This window comes from Elephas maximus, chromosome 8 (assembly GCF_024166365.1).
Source record: "Elephas maximus indicus isolate mEleMax1 chromosome 8, mEleMax1 primary haplotype, whole genome shotgun sequence".
In the NCBI taxonomy this organism is placed as follows: Eukaryota; Metazoa; Chordata; class Mammalia; order Proboscidea; family Elephantidae; genus Elephas; species Elephas maximus.
This window is the reverse complement of record NC_064826.1, coordinates 116,836,323-116,855,833: the sequence shown is the minus strand read 5'-3', so window position 1 is coordinate 116,855,833 and position 19,511 is coordinate 116,836,323. Positions and strand designations below refer to the sequence as shown.

General features: G+C 44.1%; 1 protein-coding gene across 3 annotated transcripts in view; it reads right to left on the bottom strand.

Moving 5' to 3' along the window:
• TNS3 (tensin 3) overlaps positions 1-19,511 on the bottom strand; it is a 388,908-nt gene that overhangs the window by 252,918 nt on the left and 116,479 nt on the right. For 2 of the 3 annotated variants that reach the window (XM_049894028.1, XM_049894024.1), the window contains one exon: positions 5,612-5,650. The exons of the other annotated variant lie outside the window; for it this stretch is intronic. The gene's annotated coding sequence lies outside the window, so the exon portion shown is untranslated. The remainder of the gene's footprint in view (positions 1-5,611; positions 5,651-19,511) is intronic. 3 annotated transcript variants of the gene reach the window in all.

Below are 19,511 nucleotides of genomic sequence, written 5' to 3'. Positions count from 1 at the left end.
ACGGCAAATTTATAACAAGCAAGTATAAACTAACTTAGCGAATATAGACTGTATATTGATACCAATGGAGACAGGAAAAGAGAAACAGGGGAGGGAGGGGCATATCAGGAATAAATTTATTATGTTAAGGCTGTATGTTAACTGTTGTTCATATGTTAAACATTGTTGCAACTGTAAGTTGTGTAATGTAACGTGTTAACCACTAAGAAATCACTGAGAAAAAAAATTCAGAAAAAAACAAAAAGGCTCATTACAAGAAAGCAGCCAAATACAAAGACATAAAAATTCGAATTAAAAAAACAAAGAATAGACAAAACCCTCAAAAACCAAATAGCAAAATGAGTAAATATGAATGGTATAAATGCCCCACGCAAAACACAAAGAGTAGCAGAATGGATTTAAAAAAATGATGCATTCTCTTCCTGTATACAAGAAACACAAACAGGCTGAAAATAAAAGGATGGAGAAAAATATTCCAAGCAACCAATAAACAAGAAAGAGCAGAGGTGTCCATACTGATATCAGACAAAATAGACTTTGAATCAAAATTCATTAAAAGAGATAAAGACGGACATTACATAATGACAAAGAGGCCAATTCAGCTAGAAGACATAACAAGCCTAGCGGAACCACAACCCCATCTACGCTGAGACCAGAAAAAGTGGATAGGAGCCCCAGTGGCGCAGTGGTTGAGCACACAGCTGCTAACCAAAGGTCGGCAGTTGGAATCCACCAGCTGCTCCTTGGAAACGCTGAGGCAATTCTACTCTGTCCTGTAGGGTTGTTATGAGTCGGAATCGACTCCGTGGCAACGGGTTTTGTTTTGTTTTTGACCATCACTGACCATTCTCACCAGGATTACAATAGATGGTCCCAGGCAGACTGGGAGAAAAATGTGGAGCAGAATTTAAATTCTTAAAAAAAAAAAAAAAAGTCAGACAAACTGGAATAATAGAGAAGAGGTGACCCCCTGAGACTATCGCCCTGGGATCCTCTTTAAATCTAGAACCAAGCCTATCCCCTGAGACCACTTTTTAGCGAACTAGCAGAGTGGCACACAAAATAAAGGCTATTACCCGTAAGATCAGCGCTCTATTTAAAAACCATCAGAATGAGACCAAATGGTCAATCATTACTCAAAAGCAAAGATGAGAAGATAAGGGGGCAGGGAAACTAGAGTACAGGAAAGGGAACAAACAGACCACAATTAAAGCAAACACTGACATATTGTGATAAGTGTAACTAAGGTCACTGAACAATTTCTGCAGAAACTGTCAAATGGGAACCTGACCCTACGTAGCACATGGTGAACCACGCATGTGTTCACCACGACTCCAAAGAAATGGTTTGTTTGTTTGTTTTTTTTTTTTTGGATTATGGGAAATCAGGTCACTTTTCTGAGCCCCAGTTCTTTGTTTCCAAAATGGATGAGTTAAATTTAAATGCAAATGTGTCTGTCAGGGGGTCTGACACAAAGCAGATTCTCAATATATGGCAACAAAGAGAAAAAACAGGGTCTCAGGTAACCCATGACCCACTAGGCCAACGACTCCCAAGGTGCCCTCAGGGAATGCTGGTGTCAACTAAAGACACGTGCCAATCCAAAGGCTCTCAGCCAGAGCAGGGCCAGGAGAGAAAAAGAATCCTGTGCTTCCTGTCCCAAGAGGTGAGAACATGAGGGTGGAAACCCTTCACTAAATCTGTGGGGAGCGTGACCCCTGCAGTTGCTGTTACCGCCCTGGACAGAGACACAGGTCCTTCCACACACATTGCCCAGCTCCAGGAGGCAGCAAGGAGCCAGGGTTCAAAGAGCTCCCCCCTTGCCGGAACCTGGACCCAGGCTGGCACTCATCTCCCAGTGCCCAGGACGGGGGCAGCATTGTCCCCATCATAGTGAGGAAACTATTCACCTGTTGAAATGCATTGTGGCAGGGCTGGGTCTCTCCTCGTGCCCCACCCTGCCCACCTGCCTGCAAGGCAGATTATCCATTTTTCTCCACATCAAAGACTCTGCTTCTAGGTATGGCTTGGCATCTGTCTCCCTCCCAGCCCCACAGCACCATCTTATAGAATCAAAGCCTCTTTTTAAATTTACAATCCCTGACAAGGGCGGGTGACCCAGTAAGCAAGGTAAGCATGGACTTACTTGTGCTTACTTACTACTCTGTAGTGAACAATTTCATATGGGTTGGTGTTGAAGCCCAAGCACCATGCTTACCCTGCTTATTGGATAATCCAGCCCTGCCACCAGGGAAGGGAGAAGGCATGAAGGCAGGTCACAGTGGAGCCACGCCACCCTGCGCCACCTTCCACAGGTTTGTGGTGAGAATCTGCATTTCTAACAAGTTCCTAGGGAATGCTGATGTGGCTGGCATCCATCAATATCCCACTCTGAGACCCACTGGTCCATGCAATTTAGCAAAGTCACACAGATCTTAGTATAAAGTGCAAGCTCGCTCAGAGAAATGAGTACATGCACACATGTGTATAGTGAAACATCCCACACCCAACCCAGTGCCGTCGAGTCGATTCCAGGTACATGTAAAATTACATACATAATAGACACACACACTCAGAGCCACTGAGCGGGGTGGTGTGAAGGGAGTAGGGGCTGGGCTGAAAGAATACTCAACTCACTCACCACACAGGAGAAAGCAAAAGCAAAGGGGTGCTCTGAGCGAAAGGGATAGGGTGGCCCCCAGTGACTGTGGGGCTCCTGGAAGGACCCCAGGGCTCCGGTGCACAGTGCAAACAGCCCTGCAGCATGAGCAGGCTCTGCTGGGTAAGACCCACAGACCCCTGCAGAGATGGTGCACATGTGGCACATCCAGGACCCATGGCCAAGCTCACCAACAAGCCTAGGGCTGCCAAGGGAGCCCCAGGAGCCCGCAGCTAAAGCTGAACAGACATCAGCCCCAGCCTCAGGGAGTCACCCACAGCCCCGGGTGGGCTGCCCTGGGCATCAGCTCTTGGCACTGCAGGCTTCTTCCCGCTTCCCCTTCCTTGGGCCTATGACCAACCAACTCCGACTCATGGCAACCCTATATGTGCAGAGTAGAGCTGTGCTCCATAAGGTTTTCAATAGCTGATTTTCTAGAAGTAGATAACCAGACCTTTCTTTCGAAGCAACTCTGGGTGAGCTCAAACCTACAACCTTTTGGTTAGCAACAGAGTACTTAACCATCTGCACTACCCAGGGACTCCAGTGTTTGCTGAGCAGCTGGGCAGGTTCACTGTCTGCACTGCTAAGGATGAGCCCAAGGAGGTCAGTCACTGTCCAAAGACAAAGATGGGTCCCCAAAGCACACGGCTACTGCGTGTCATAGGCAAGAGTGGAGCAGTGGGGACCCCACGTCCCTGCAGGGCCCCACTGAGGCTGCAAGCAGGGGGCTGGGCATCAGCACGTTGCCCCCCTGAGGGCCCAAGCCCTGGCAGCTGCAATGCATGCCCCCATCCTGGACACTCCGGGATGCAGAGGGATATGGCTTCACCCTCCTGTGGCCTCGAGTCACACTTGGCTCTCTCAAAGCAGGGGACCAGAGGCTGGAGGCATTTAGCGGAGCCTCATGACAGCACCAAGCACATACCTACCCCTGACAGCTCCTTTTCTTTTACCTGCTCGTCATCTCGGTGAGGGCAGCACCCCCATTCCCACTGAATAAGCGAGGAAACTGAGGCTCAGAAAGGGCAGGAGACTGCACAGCCACTCAGCCAGGACAGTAAGTGCACTGTGCCGGCTGCCGCAGTGCTGAGCCCAGAGGGAAGGCTCTCCTGCTGCTGCCGGGAAGGAAGGGCCAGCTCCTGCCCAGAGACACCAGAGACCAGCCAGCTCTGGTCTCTCAGCCCAGAGACACCACAGCAAACTGACCAAACCCCAAGTAGTTGAGTGCTGCCTATGACAAAATCTGGGCCCGGACCCGAGGCCGTGTCCAGTCTGGGGGGTCTAGGGAAACACCTGGCAGATGCCCTGAGGGAGGCTGCACCTGCACCTGTTTCCTGAGCTCCTGATGCAGCTAGGAAGTGAGCACACTCCCTTCAGCAAAGCAGCCGCCTCACCTGGACCTGTGAGTCACTCCCCACCTGCAATAAGAGACCAGGACAGCCCTCGTCCTGTGGTACTTAACAGCGTGTAGCCCATGGGTGCCCCACCCACCTCCAAAAGCCATTAGAAATGCCCTATTCCCCTCACTTCCAACTGGCGAAGGCAGAGAAAATACACAGAGCTACTATTTATACTGACCTAATGGTGGCATAGTGGTTAAGAGCTAAGGCCGCTAACCAAAAGGTCGGCAGTTCAAATCCACCAGGCGCTCCTTGGAAACCCTATGGGGGCAGTTCTACTCTGTCCTGTAGGGTCGCTATGAGTCGGAGTCCACTCAACAGCAACTGGTTTCGGTTTTTGGATTAATACAAACCAAAGAGGAAGTTCCATCAGTATGTTTATGTTTAATTTGATTAAAAAAGTATAGTATTTGTCACAGCTTCGGGTTCACAAATCCACAACCCTATGCTATTCATACAACCGCCTGTGACAGAGGTACTTTTCCTGTCTGCGACTCTATAGCTAAGAAAATGGAAACACAGGGTCTTCATTTCACAGCTAAGGAAACTAAGGCTCTGGGAAATGCATCCTTAGGGGCAGTTCTTACAAGGAACTTGCTTTGGACCTTTGACTCTGGTTTCTGAAAATAACCCAAGCATTCGAGATGTCTTTGTTTTCTAAAATAGCCTGGCAAGTAGGGGCTGCACAGGCCCCACACCTGGTGAACTAACCTCAGGAAAGGAGGGGGCATGATGCAATCATGCATATTCATTGGCTGGACACATATTCATTGGCTGCATTGAGGTACTAGTCATGCATATTCATTGGGTTCCAATGACTAGGGGACTCTGGACCTTGGAGCTCTCTCTTTGGGACCTCCTGGATTAGGGAGAGCATCCATGCTTAGGAGAGGGAGCAGCACGTCCCTGGAGACAATGGAGGCCCCCATGGTGGCACTCTCCCAGACCTTGCCGGATGGGTCTCTATGCTTGTACCCTTTCTAGTTATAATAAATGGTTAACTGTAAGTATAGGTAATAGTTTCTGTGAGTTCTGTGAGTCATTCTAGCACACTATCCAACCCAGGAAGGCCGTGGGAACCAGCAGAGAGGCTGTTTGCCTATTTGGCAGGGGCTGGAAGGACAGAGCCCTAACTTGTGGAGACCCAACTCTGGGTGGTTAGGGTCAGAAAGAAAAAGTGCCAGGTGGGTGGATGGTGTCAGAATGAAGTGGGCAAGTGGGGATATGAATTATCTTCCCATTTTGGACATGAGCCCTAAGTCAGCTACTATTCACACACAGGCGCATGGACCCTCTCCTCATGAGGAAGGCAGGCCGGGGTTGGTGCAGGGTGGTCCTAGGTCCCCGTGGGGAGATTCAAGAATAAAAGCTACTGGCACACGGAGTGAGTGGGTCCCAGAGAGAGCCTTGTACTCCCCAGAGAGGGCAGAGTTGGGCCCATTCCCCAAAAGCGGCAGTCTTGGCAAGCTTGCTAGGTTCACACAGAGTCAAGGAAGAAACTTGCTCCCACAAGATACTGTAGCAACCTAAACAAATGCAAAGGACATACCTGTTCCCAGGGGACTTGCACACAGCAGGGGACCGCCACCTTAAAGACAGAAGCAGACTGATTAGCGAAGGGGTGCTCAAGAGAAAATCTGGCAGAGCAATAGAGTGATCCAGGTTTCCAAAAACTGAAACCATCCTTGATCATGGCCACTGTCACAAAGCTCTAGAATTCCAAACCTGACAAAACCTGGAGTTTAGAATCCAGGTTTGTGTTAACGTTTGCTAACCTTTTGCCGCTGCGTCAATTCTGACTCATAACAACCCTACAGAACAGAGTTGAACTGCCCCACAGGGTTTCCAAGGTGAGCTTGGTGGATTCGAACTGCCCACCTTTTGGTTAGCAGCTGAGCTCTTAACCACTACGCCACCAGGGTTTCCAACTTTTTCTAAGTCATAGTCATTTTTGAGGATTTCATGAAAATCATGGAACACCCCTCCCAAGAAAAAGCCACACTGCCTCTGTATACAGAACTTCACCTTCAGACTCAAAGGACTCACAGGCTTCCAAGCTAAGGACCTCTGCAGAGTCCAGCCCCCTCCTCTCTGGACAGCACAGGGAGCAGGATTCAGAGAAGGAAGGGGAACTCCTTCGGGGTCTCCACACCGCCCAGTGCTCCTCACAAGGATGTCAGCAAACGGCCCCCCAATCCGGGACTTAAATTCAAATAGACAGCCTTTTCTAGAACTGTTCCCACACGCGGAACTGAAAACAGACTCTAAATGCTGTGGTGGTATCAATGTGGGCATTCGGCCCTATGGTTTATAAGGCTGTCCAGGGGACACTGGTGGTTCAGTGGTAGGAGTCTTGCCTTCCACGGCAGAGATCCAGGTTTTACTCTGGCCAATGTACTCATGTGCAGCCACAACCCATCTATCAGTGGAGGCTTGGGTTTTGCCATGATGTCAAACCGGCTTCAGTGGAGCTTCCAGACTAAGATGGACTAGAAAGAACGGCTTCATGGTCTACTTCAGAAAATCAGTCAATAAAAACCATGTAGATCATGGAGGTGCAGCAGGACTGGGCAGCATGCCAATCCTTTGTGCATGGGGTCACCATGAGTTGGGGCGGACTGGACAGCTGATAACAACATTTTGCTCTAGGCTTAGAGGTGCAATGCATGAGACAGTGGGAAGGCGTTTCCTCTGACTCTACTGTCATCCTCTGGAGAACTCTGAGCTTACAAAGACAGAAAGAAGACACAAATCAATGTGATGAGATGGCACCTAATCTGAGTCACGAGAGACAGAGCTAACGTCACTGAGACTGCTGACCCAACAAGGATGGAGACACCAGCTTTGGAGTCAATGTTCAGGGAGCAGCTCCACTCCACCACTTACTAGCCAATAACCCTGATCTTTAATCTCTCTCAGTTTCCTCATCTGAGAAATGAAGGTAATAATAGTGCCTTCCTCACTGGGGAGGATTAAGAAACAACGTCTGGGGAGCTCAGAGCAGTGGTTGGCGCAGGACAAGTTCTCTGCCTGCAGGAGCAGAAGAGTACTTTGGCCCTGCAGTAGAGAGGGTCCTGGATGAGTGGGGGAACCAGGTGTGCTTTGCGTGACTCTGAAAGGTCCACCAGGACCCTGGGGTCCCGGGAAACATGTGTTAGCTTCCCATGGAGCTGCTTCTGCTCCTTACTTCCTCCCCCCACCCCCGGGCCCCTAACGCCCCCATTCTTAGATAGTTTTCCGAAATGTGCAGAGGAAAAACCCCCGGAATCTGACATCTGCTTTGTGGCTTGCAGTAGGTAGCAGGGTGACCTTTGTTCTTGCCATGGCAACTATTTATAGTACTCAGTTACCTAACCTAGTAAGTTCCTCAAGAAGTAGATGACACACGGTCATTCATTTGTCTGTGAATTATTAGTCCACCAGCATGCTGATTCATACTCTTGTCTAGGGCAGTGGTTCTTTTTCATGGAACCCCACCCCTGCCTGAGTTCCTCCACTCACCCACATATTCAGTGGGCCTCACACAGGCGGGACAACTGACCTGGGGTCTGCTTCCCCCTACACTGAGAATTCCTGCAGGCAGGGACCACAGCATTTTATTTATTTGTGTGTTCTCAGCTCCACACACGCATACTGAAGTTTTATGAACGGATGAGGGGATAAATGAACAAACAAATGCAAAGCAAAAATCCAAACAAGTGGCTCTGGAAATAGGAGGAGTTATAAACTGATTACTCACTCATGGACAGTGGAGGCAGCCAGGAAAGGAGCCCGTGGTTAACTCCGTGCTTAATGGGATTAACACAGTATTCACTTGGAGCACAAATGTATCACAATGCTTCTCTACATGTGTGACATGTTGGCAAGGAATGTGCAAGGAATCAGAGGTCCTATTTTTACAAATTCAGTATCTGGAAGAAATTGTTTGTTGAGATAATGGAAAAGAAAACCCTATACAATGTTAGAAACTTGGGTTTCAAAAATGGCAGCCATCTCAAGTATCCAGCCCCAGAACTTAGACGTGTGCCATGCACCCTTCACCCCTCTGTGGCCAGGTATAGGTATTAGCACCTGTCCACCTGGCCTGGCCCAAGGGTATCCTCCAGAAAATGACAGATGTTCTCTGTGACCTGGGGTTGCCAAGAATCTGACCTTGCCTGGTCCATCACAATGATCCAACCTCAAGAGCTAACATCACTAAAGAGTTTCCCCTTACATATCTGATCTCATCTACTTCACTCATCTGTTCAACACATTTTTATTGAGTCCCTTCTCTTGCCAGGCCCTTGTTGTTCCTTCATAGTGATGAATTACTAACAAAATGGGCAAATCCCCATCCTCATGAGGCTTACATCCTAGTGAGAAGACATGACAAATACATGCAACAAATATATGACATTACATGGTTTGTTAGGAAGTGATCTCAGGAGCCTGTGGTGGGGGGAGGGTCCCTAGGACAAAGAACCAAAGGGGAAGCACACAAAGCGCTGCTTGTCCGCACCTGCATCCCGACCACAGGACAAACTCCCCCAAGAGAATCAATGACAACCCACGCTCTGATTTCACATGATGGCACAGTGGTTAAGAGCTCAGCTGCTAACCAAAAAGTCAGCCATTCAAATCCAACAGTGGCTTCTTGGAAACCCTATGCGGCAGTTCTACGCTGTCCTATAGGGTTGTTATGAGTTAGAATCAACTCGACAGCAATGGTTTTTTTTTTTTTTTTTTTTAAATGGGTCATGAAACACAAAGACTTTAGGCTACAATGAATTCACAAATGAAAATACCTATGAAGCACCAACACAGAGAAAAGAGTATCTTCAGGAGACAAAAAGCCATTTACTCAGAGAAAGGAAACTAATATTCACATCAAGGACAGCAAATACATAATTCAGTAAAAATCACCATCAAGTGTATACATTGGGCACTTATTCCTTCAGTGTGGCTGAAGTCAAATTCTAGGAGAGGAATCACTTCAAAATACACTGAATTTTCATCTGATTTCTTCTCCCTTAGAATAAGGAAGAGGAAAATAAACCCTTTCTAAGATGGGCTATTTGTCATGCCTTGACAGAATCGTGAAACGATGCAATCTGCTCAAGGATGAGTGTTCCCTTTCAAACCATCCTGTTGGGGGTTAGAGCACATTGAGAGGAAGAAGGTACACAACAGCGCCACCCTCCGTTGCACTGACTGCAGACCTGGGTATTGGCTCTCATCCTTTACCTTGACCATGGAGCAGTGAGCTGGTGCCCACGTGAAGCCAGGCACCTTACCCAGAGCTGCCCGCCTGCTCCTCCGTCCTCACACAGTGCACACCAAGGTGCTGCCCAGAGCTCAGGGTGACCCCCAGGTGACTTGGTAAACTGAACAGTGTTTTGCAGACACAGAGCGCTTTTCAGCCTGGCAACTAGAACACAGCTATCGAGCTCCTAGCTCCTCTTGTTTCTACGTCTGGGAACCTCAGTTTATCCCACCCCTAAGGTATTTCGGGCTACCCTATGCAAAACACAAGCTGCAAATCCACTCGAATTTTGTATATTGATCAGTCCCAGAAACACCAAAGGGCACTGGCCACTACAGCTTTTCCTAGGTGAGTGTCCAGGTTACATAGGGCTCCAACCCCAAACATGGGGTCTAGAGCCTGGGAGCTCTCAACAGTCTACATTGCAGAGCCACTTAACACCAGCTGGCTCTGCTGCTCTCATGTCCCTGGCTGGTTGTCACTGTCACATTTCAGGGCCCCACATGAGTAGCATCTGCCCACAATGCAGCAGAGGATATAACTACCGAACAGGTCAACGATAAGTACACTTTAACACAACTGATTCTTGCAGACCAGGTGCAGCGGTCACAGGCCATCTTCCCTGCCCTCGTGCCTCCCCACCGCCACTTCATCACCTTGGCACCACCAACAAAGTACCAGTGGACACAGACTGCTGCCACTGCTGGGTCTCTGCCTTTGAGGAGCCCCAGCTTGTGGAGGAGACGGACAAACTAACAAACTACTGCAGTGCAGTGTGATTAAGGACCTTGAGAGGGAAAAGCATAGAGTGCTGGGAAGCAAGAAGGAAGGGGCTGCTCACACCCACCTGTGCACATGGCTGCCTGCTACGACACGGCCTGGCAGCTCTCTCCGGCCTTTAAGAAATGGACACGTGTATTTATTGACAAGCCTCCTAACCTGCATTCTTCTCTCACATAAGCCCAACATCCCCAGCAAACAATCTACTTCGCATTGAGTGTTTTTGTCCAGATCACTGAAGTTTGCCTCCTCGAGTACTAACTGGTTTTTCCTGAAACAATTTTTAAAGGAAATGTGTTGAAAAGAGAAGGTTGTTCTGCCACCTAATGCAGTAATCCATCACGCGTCTGTCAGTTTGGTGTACTGCGGAGGCTTGCATGTTGCTATGATGCTTGAAAGCTATGCCATTAGTATTTCAAGTACCAGCAGGGTCAACCAGGGTGGGAGGTTTCAGCAGAGCTTCTAGACAAAGACAGATTTAAGAAGAAAGTCCTGGCAATCTATTTCTGAAAAGTACCCATGAAAACTCTGTGGGCCCCTACACATCTATGGTCAACTGAATTCGACAAGAGTCCTAAGTCCATTTGATGGATAAAGAAGTATCTCTTCAATAAAAGGTGTTGGAGAAACTGGATTTCCACATGTAGAAAAATGAAACAGGAGCCATGCCTCACATCATACACAAAAACAATTTCAGAATCGATTAAAGACCAAAATGTGAAAACTAAAACCATAAAATTCTTAGAAGAAAATGCAGGGGCAATGCTTCCAGGCCTGGCATTTAACAATGGGTTATCTAACGTAATAACAAAGCACAAAGGGCAAAAGGTGAATAAAAAAAAAATGGGACCTCAAAAAAAAATTAAAAACTTTTGTTCATTAAAAACTATATAATGATAAAAGGGACAATTGATCAGGAAGACATAACCATATTAAATATATATGCACCCAATGACAGGGCTGCAAGATACATAAATCAAATTTTAACAGAATTGAAAAGTGAGATACATACCTCCACATTTATAGTAGGGGACTTCAACACACCACTTTCGGAGAAGGACAGGACATCCAGTAAGAAGCTCAACAGAGACACGGAAGACCTACTTACAACAATCAACCAACTTGACCTCATTGACTTATACAGAACTCTCCACCCAACTGCTGCAAAATATACTTTTTCTTCTAGCGCACATGGAACATTCTCTAGAATAGACCACTTATTAGGTCATAAAACAAACCTTTGCAGAGTCCAAAACATCGAAATATTACAAAGCATCTTCTCAGACCACAAGGCAATAAAACTAGAGATCAATAACAGAAAAACTAGGGAAAAGAAATGAAATACTTGGAAAATGAACAATACCCTCCTGAAAAAAGACTGGGTTATAGAAGACATCAAGGAGGGAATAAGGAAATTCATAGAAAGCAACGAGAATGAAAATACTTCCTATGAAAACCTCTGGGACACAGCAAAAGCAGTGCTCAGAGGCCAATTTATATTGATAAATGCACACATACAAAAAGAAGAAAGAGCCAAAATCAGAGAACTGTCCCTACAACTTCAACAAATAGAAAGTGAGCAACAAAAGAATCCATCAGGCACCAGAAGAAAACAAATAATAAAAATTAGAGCTGAACTAAATGAATTAGAGAACAGAAAAACAATTGAAAGAATTAACAAAGCCAAAAGCTGGTTCTTTGAAAAAATTAACAAAATTGATAAACCATTGGCTAGACTGACTAAAGAAATACAGGAAAGGAAACAAATAACCCGAATAAGAAACGAGAAGGACCACATCACAACAGAACCAAATGAAATTAAAAGAATCATTTCAGATTATTACGAAAAATTGTACTCTAACAAATTTGAAAACCTAGAAGAAATGGATGAATTCCTGGAAAAACACTACCTACCTAAACTAACACATTCAGAAGTAGAACAACTAAATAGACCCATAACAAAAAAAGAGATTGAAACGGTAATCAAAAAATTCCCAACAAAAAAAAGCCCTGGCCCGGACGGCTTCACTGCAGAGTTCTACCAAACTTTCAGAGAAAACTTAACACCACTACTTCTGAAGGTATTCCAAAGCATAGAAAATGACGGAATACTACCCAACTCATTCTATGAAGCCACCATCTCCCTGATACCAAAACCAGGTAAAGACATTACAAAAAAAGAAAATTATAGACCTATATCCCTCATGAACATTGATGCAAAAATCCTCAACAAAATTATAGCCAATAGAATCCAACAACACATCAAAAAAATAATTCACCATGATCAAGTGGGATTTATACCAGCTATGCAAGGCTGGCTTAATATCAGAAAAACCATTAATGTAATCCATCACATAAATAAAACACAAAAACCACATGATCTTATCAATTGATGCAGAAAAGGCATTTGACAAAGTCCAACACCCATTTATGATAAAAACTCTCAGCAAAATAGGAATTGAAGGAAAATTCCTCAACATAATAAAGGGCATCTATGCAAAGCCAACAGCCAGTATCACTCTAAATGGAGAGAACCTGAAAGCATTTCCCTTGAGAACAGGAACCAGACAAGGATGCCCTTTATCACCGCTCTTATTCAACATTGTGCTGAAAGTCCTAGCCAGGGCAATTAGGCTAGACAAAGAAATAAAGGGTATCCGGATTGGCAAGGAAGAAGTAAAGTCATCACTATTTGCAGATGACATGATTATATACACAGAAAACCCTAAGGAATCCTCCAGAAAACTACTGAAACTAATAGAAGAGTTTGGCAGAGTCTCGGGTTATAAAATAAACATACAAAAATCACTTGGATTCCTCTACATCAACAAAAAGAACACCGAAGAGGAAATAACCAAATCAATACCATTCACATTAGCCCCCAAGAAGATAAGATACTTAGGAATAAATCTTACCAAGGATGTAAAAGACCTATACAAAGAAAACTACAAAGCTCTACTACAAGAAATTCAAAAGGACATACTTAAGTGGAAAAACATACCCTGCTCATGGATAGGAAGACTTAACATAGTAAAAATGTCTATTCTACCAAAAGCCATCTATACAGACAATGCACTTCCGATCCAAATTCCAATGTCATATTTTAAGGGGATAGAGAAACAAATCACCAATCTCATATGGAAGGGAAAGAAGCCCCGGATAAGCAAAGCACTACTGAAAAAGAAGAAGAAAGTGGGAGGCCTCACTTTACCTGACTTCAGAACCTATTATACAGCCACAGTAGTCAAAACAGCCTGGTACTGGTACAACAACAGGCACATAGACCAATGGAACAGAATTGAGAACCCAGACATAGATCCATCCACGTATGAGCAGCTGATATTTGACAAAGGACCAGTGTCAATTAATTGGGGAAAAGATAGCCTTTTTAACAAATGGTGCTGGCATAACTGGATATCCATTTGCAAAAAAATGAAACAGGACCCATACCTCACACCATGCACAAAAACTAACTCCAAGTGGATCAAAGACCTAAACATAAAGACTAAAACGATAAAGATCATGGAAGAAAAAATTGGGACAACCCTAGGAGCCCTAATACAAGGCATAAACAGAATACAAAACATTACCAAAAATGATGAAGAGAAACCCGATAACTGGGAGCTCCTAAAAATCAAACACCTATGCTCATCTAAAGACTTCTCCAAAAGAGTAAAAAGACCACCTACAGATTGGGAAAGAATTTTCAGCTATGGCATCTCCGACCAGCGCCTGATCTCTAAAATCTACATGATTCTGTCAAAACTTAACCACAAAAAGACAAACAACCCAATCAAGAAGTGGGCAAAGGACATGAACACACACTTCACTAAAGAAGATATTCAGGCAGCCAACAGATATATGAGAAAATGCTCTCGATCATTAGCCATTAGAGAAATGCAAATTAAAACTACGATGAGATTTCATCTCACACCAGCAAGGCTGGCATTAATCCAAAAAACTCAAAATAATAAATGTTGGAGAGGCTGCGGAGAGATTGGAACTCTCATACACTGCTGGTGGGAATGTAAAATGGTACAACCACTTTGGAAATCTATCTGGCGTTATCTTAAACAGTTAGAAATAGAACTACCATACAACCCAGAAATCCCACTCCTCGGAATATACCCTAGAGATACAAGAGCCTTCATACAAACAGATATATGCACACCCATGTTTATTGCAGCTCTGTTTACAATAGCAAAAAGTTGGAAGCAACCAAGGTGTCCATCAACGGATGAATGGGTAAATAAATTGTGGTATATTCACACAATGGAATACTATGCATCGAAAAAGAACAGTGACGAATCTCTGAAACATTTCATAACATGGAGGAACCTGGAAGGCATTATGCTGAGCGAAATGAGTCAGAGGCAAAAGGACAAATATTGTATAAGACCACTATTATAAAATCTTGAGAAACAGTAAACCTGAGAAGAACACATACTTTTGTGGTTACGAGGGGGGGAGGGAGGGAGGGTGGGAGAGGGTTTTTTATTGATTAATCAGTAGATAAGAACTGCTTTAGGTGAAGGGAAAGACAACACTCAATACATGGAAGGTCAGCTTGGACTGGACCAAAAGCAAAGAAGTTTCCGGGATAAAATGAATGCTTCAAAGCTCAGCGGAGCAAGCGCGGGGGTCTGGGGAACATGGTTTGCAGGGACTTCTAAGTCAATTGGCAAAATAATTCTATTATGAAATCATTCTGCATCCCACTTTGAAATGTGGCGTCTGGGGTCTTAAATGCTAACAAGCGGCCATCTAAGATGCATCAATTGGTCTCAACCCACCTGGAGCAAAGGAAAATGAAGAACACCAAGGCCACACGACAACTAAGAGCCCAAGAAACAGAAAGGGCCACATGAACCAGAGACCTACATCATCCTGAGACCAGAAGAACTAGTTGGTGCCCGGCCACAATCGATGACTGCCCTGACAGGGAGCACAGCAGAGGACCCCTGAGGGAGCAGGAGATCAGTGGGATACAGACCCCAAATTCTCATAAAAAGACCAAACTTAATGGTCTGACTGAGACTGGAGGAATCCCATCAGCCATGCTCCCCAGACCTTCTGTTGGCACAGGACAGGAACCATCCCCGAAGACAACTCATCAGACATGAAAGGGACTGGTCAGCGGGTGGGAGAGAGATGCTGATGAAGAGTGAGCTAATTATATCAGGTGGACACTTGAGATTGTGTTGGCAACTCTTGTCTAGAGGGGGGATGGGAGGATAGAGAGAGAGGGAAGCCGGCAAAATTGTCAAGAAAGGAGAGACTGAAAGGGCTGACTCAAGAAGGGGAGAGCAAGTGGGAGTAGGGAGTGAGATGTATGTAAACTTATATGTGACAGACTGATTGGATTTGTAAATGTTCACTTGAAGCTTAATAAAAGTTATAAAAAAAAAAAAAAAAACTTACCAGAGGCAGACCCAAGATGGCAGAATAGACAGACACTTCCAGCGAGACCTCTTACAACAAAGGCCCGAAAAAGCAAGTGAAATGAGTATATTTATGACAAGCTAGGAACCCTGAACATCAAATGCAAGCTTAGAAAATCAACAGGGGGCAGGGGGAGGAAGAGACAACTCAGAAGCAGAGAGGAGTTACTGGACCTGAGTCTCAGGGAGTCCTCAGGAGCCATTCCTGGGAGCGGCGGCAGTGGGCTGGTACTAACGTTCAGCCACAGTTTCCTCAGGGAGAAGCAGCCAGCCACACAGCCTGCTCACAAAAGCTAAGTACTTGCATATATTTTACCATAACCCACCCCCCCGCCCCCGCCCCTACTCAAAACCTGGCTTCAATGGCTGATTTCCCTGGGCATGAGATAAGCCCTGTTGAGCCCCTAGAGCCATCCTCCCGGCCTTGGAGAAGGAATAAATTTGCAACTAGGGGAAAAGACAGTTTTAGCTACACTAATTGGGGGAGCCCAAATATTCACATCAAGGAAAGCAAACATAAAATTCAGTAAAAATCACCATCAAGTGTATACATTGGGCACTTATTCCTTCAGGGTGGCTGAAGTCAAATTCTAGGGGAGGAATCACTTTAGAATATACTGCATTTTCATCTCCTGTCCAGGCATAAATGGTCCATGGACTTTAAGTACCTTTCCCCTCTGCATGGACCTGTGTGGGCCTATTTCAGGATAATAGACCCTTGTTGGCAGACTCCAACAGTTTTAGCTGTGCAGTGGAGAGGTGAGTGTTTGATGTTTGACATTGCTTTGCCTGTTAAACAGGGTCCTCACCTATTCACATCAAGGGCCTGAGGACTGGTGGCTCCACTCAGGTCACCCAGCCACCCATGACAGGGGTCCAAGGATAACTGCTACCTCCCAGTCCTTACAACCAAAAACACTGGGTGCCCATGGTCCCTCTGCAGAACTCACTCACCTGTACACTCTAGGGAACAAGGACATGTGTTTCCTCAGAGACACATGGGGGACGATTCTCAGCCCCCTGCCCTGTTCAGAGTGTGACCGCCTGCTGCAACCAAATACCAGTACCTACACCAATCACCCCTGCCCCTCTAAGACTGTAAGACAGAGCCTATACCACACACTTGATGATAAGCTACCTGGACACCTGAGCTGAAGTCATACAAGCAAAGTGAATGGACTCCTAGACTGATATACGTGATAACAGCTCTATCCATCTGAGGCCAGGACATCAGTGCTCCAAAGGTGGAAAATAATCAAGCTAGCTCACTCAAGCAACCCATTTGGGCATATCAAAACAAAACAAAGCAAGAAGCTACAACACAGTAAGCAAATATAAAATAAACTAAGACAATAACTTACAGGAGGCTTGGAGACAACAGTCAATATCAAGTCACATAAAGAAACAGCATGATCACCTCAACAAGCTCTCAAAACAAAGAATCAAGGAATCTTCTAGTTGAAGTGACTTTCTGGAATTACCAGAAGCAGAATACAAAAGACTGATATACAGAACCCTTCAAGACATCAGGAAGGAAATCAGGCAACATGCAGAACAAGTCAAGGAACACAGAGATAAAGCAATTGAAGAAATTAAAAAGATTATTCAGGAACCTAATGAAAAATTTAATAAGCTGGAAAAATCTATAGACGATTAACAATAAAATTGCAGAAGTAGACAATTCAATAGAAAGTCAGAGAAGCAGAACTGGGCAACTGCAAGGCAGAATTTCTGAACTTGAGGATAAAGCACTTCACACTAATATATTTGAAAAAATATCAGATAAAAGAATTTTAAAAAATGAAGAAACCTTAAGAATCACGTGGGACTCTATCAAGAGAAATAACCTACGAGTGATCAGAGTACCAGAACAGGGAGGGATAACAGAAAATACAGAGAGAATTGTTGAAGATTTGTTGGCAGAAAACTTCCCTCATATTGTGAAAGATGAGAGAATATCTATCCAAGATGCCCATCGAACTCCACATAAGGTAGATTTTAAAAGAGAGCCACCAAGACATATTATAATCAAACTTGCCAAAACCAAAGATGGAATTTTAAAAGCAGCTAGGTATAAACGAAAAGTCACCTACAAAGGAGAGGCAATAAGAATAAGCTCGGACTAGTCAGCAGAAACCATACAGGCAAGAAGGCAATGGGATGGCTTATATGAAGGTGAAATTAGGACATTTCCAGATAAACAGAAGTTCAGGGAATTCGTAAAAAGAAAACCAAACTAATAAATACTAAAGGGAGTTCTTTGGTTAGAAAATCAATAATATCAGGTATCAACCCAAGACTGGAACACTGGGCAGAGCAATCAGAAGTCAACCCAGACAGGGACATCACAAAAATAAATCCAGATTAAAAAAAAAAAAAAAAAAAAACACTCAAAATAGGGAAACAATGATGTTTTCATGAAAAAGAAGGCAACATTAAAAAAATAAAGAGGGATTAAGAAATGGAGTCATAGATCTTCCACATGGAGAGGAACAGAAGGGGATACGGAGAAATAAAAGTTAGGTTTAAATTTAGAAAAATAGAGGTAAATACTAAGGTAATCACAAAGGAGACAAATTATCCTAGACATCAAAATAAAATATAGGAAAAAAATAGAGACGCACCAGAAACAAAATCAACCAACGAATATGAGGAAAGGACAATATATAATCTACTCGGCACATAAAATTAAGTGAGAAAAAGAAACGGTCAACAACACACACAAAAAGACATCAGAATGATAGCACTAAATTCATACCTATTCATAATTGCGCTGAATGTAAATAGACTAAAGGCACCAATAAAGAGAAGAGAGTGGGAGAATGGATTAAAAACACGATCCATCTTTATGCTGCCTACAAGAAACACACCTCAGACATAGAGACAAAAACAAACTAAAACTCAAAGGATGGAAAAAAATATATCAAGCAAACAACACTCAAAAAAGAGGCAATCAACAATCAAAAAAATGGCAATATTAATTTCTGACAAAATAGACTTTAAAATTAAATCCATCATAAAGGATAAGGAAGGATGATATAATGATTAAAGGGACAATATACCAAGAAGATATAACCATATTAAATATTTATGTACCCAATGACTGCTGCAAGATACATAAAACAAACTCTAACAGCATTGAAAAGTGAGATAGACAGCTCCACAATAATAGTGGGAGACTTCAACACACCACTTTCAGTGAAGGACAGGACATCCAGAAAGAAGCTCAATAAAGACACAGAAGGTCTAAATGCCACAATAAACAAACTTGACCTCACAGACATATACGGAACACTCCATCCAACAGCAACCAAGTACACTTTCTTTTCTAGTACACATGGAACATTCTCTAGAATAGACCACATATTAGGTCATGAAGCAAGCCTCAGCAGAATCCAAGACACTGAAATATTACAAAGCATCTTCTCTAACCATAAGGCAATAAAAGTAGAAATCAATAACAGAAAAAGCAGCGAAAAGAAATCGAACACTTGGAAACTGAACAATACCCTGCTCAAAAAAGAATGGATTATAGAAGACATTAAGGATGGAATAGAGAAATTCATAGAATCCAATGAGAATGAAAACACTTCATATCAGAACCTTTGGGACACAGCGAAAACAGTGCTTAGAGGTCAATTTATATCAATAAATGCACACATACAAAAACAAGAAAGGGCCAAAATCAAAGAATTATCCCTACAACTTGAACAAACAGAAAAAGAGCAAGAAAAGAAGCCCCCAGGCACCAGAAGAAAACAAATAATAAAAATTAGAGCAGAACTAAATGAAAAAGAAAACAGAAAAACAACTGAAAGAATTAATAAGACCAAAAGCTGGTTCTTTGAAAAAAATCAACAAAATTGATAAACCATTGGCCAAACTGACAAAAGAAAAACAGGAAAGGAAGCAAAAAGCCTGAATGAGAACTGAGATGGGCGATGTTACAACAGACCCAACTGAAATTAAAAGAATCATATCAG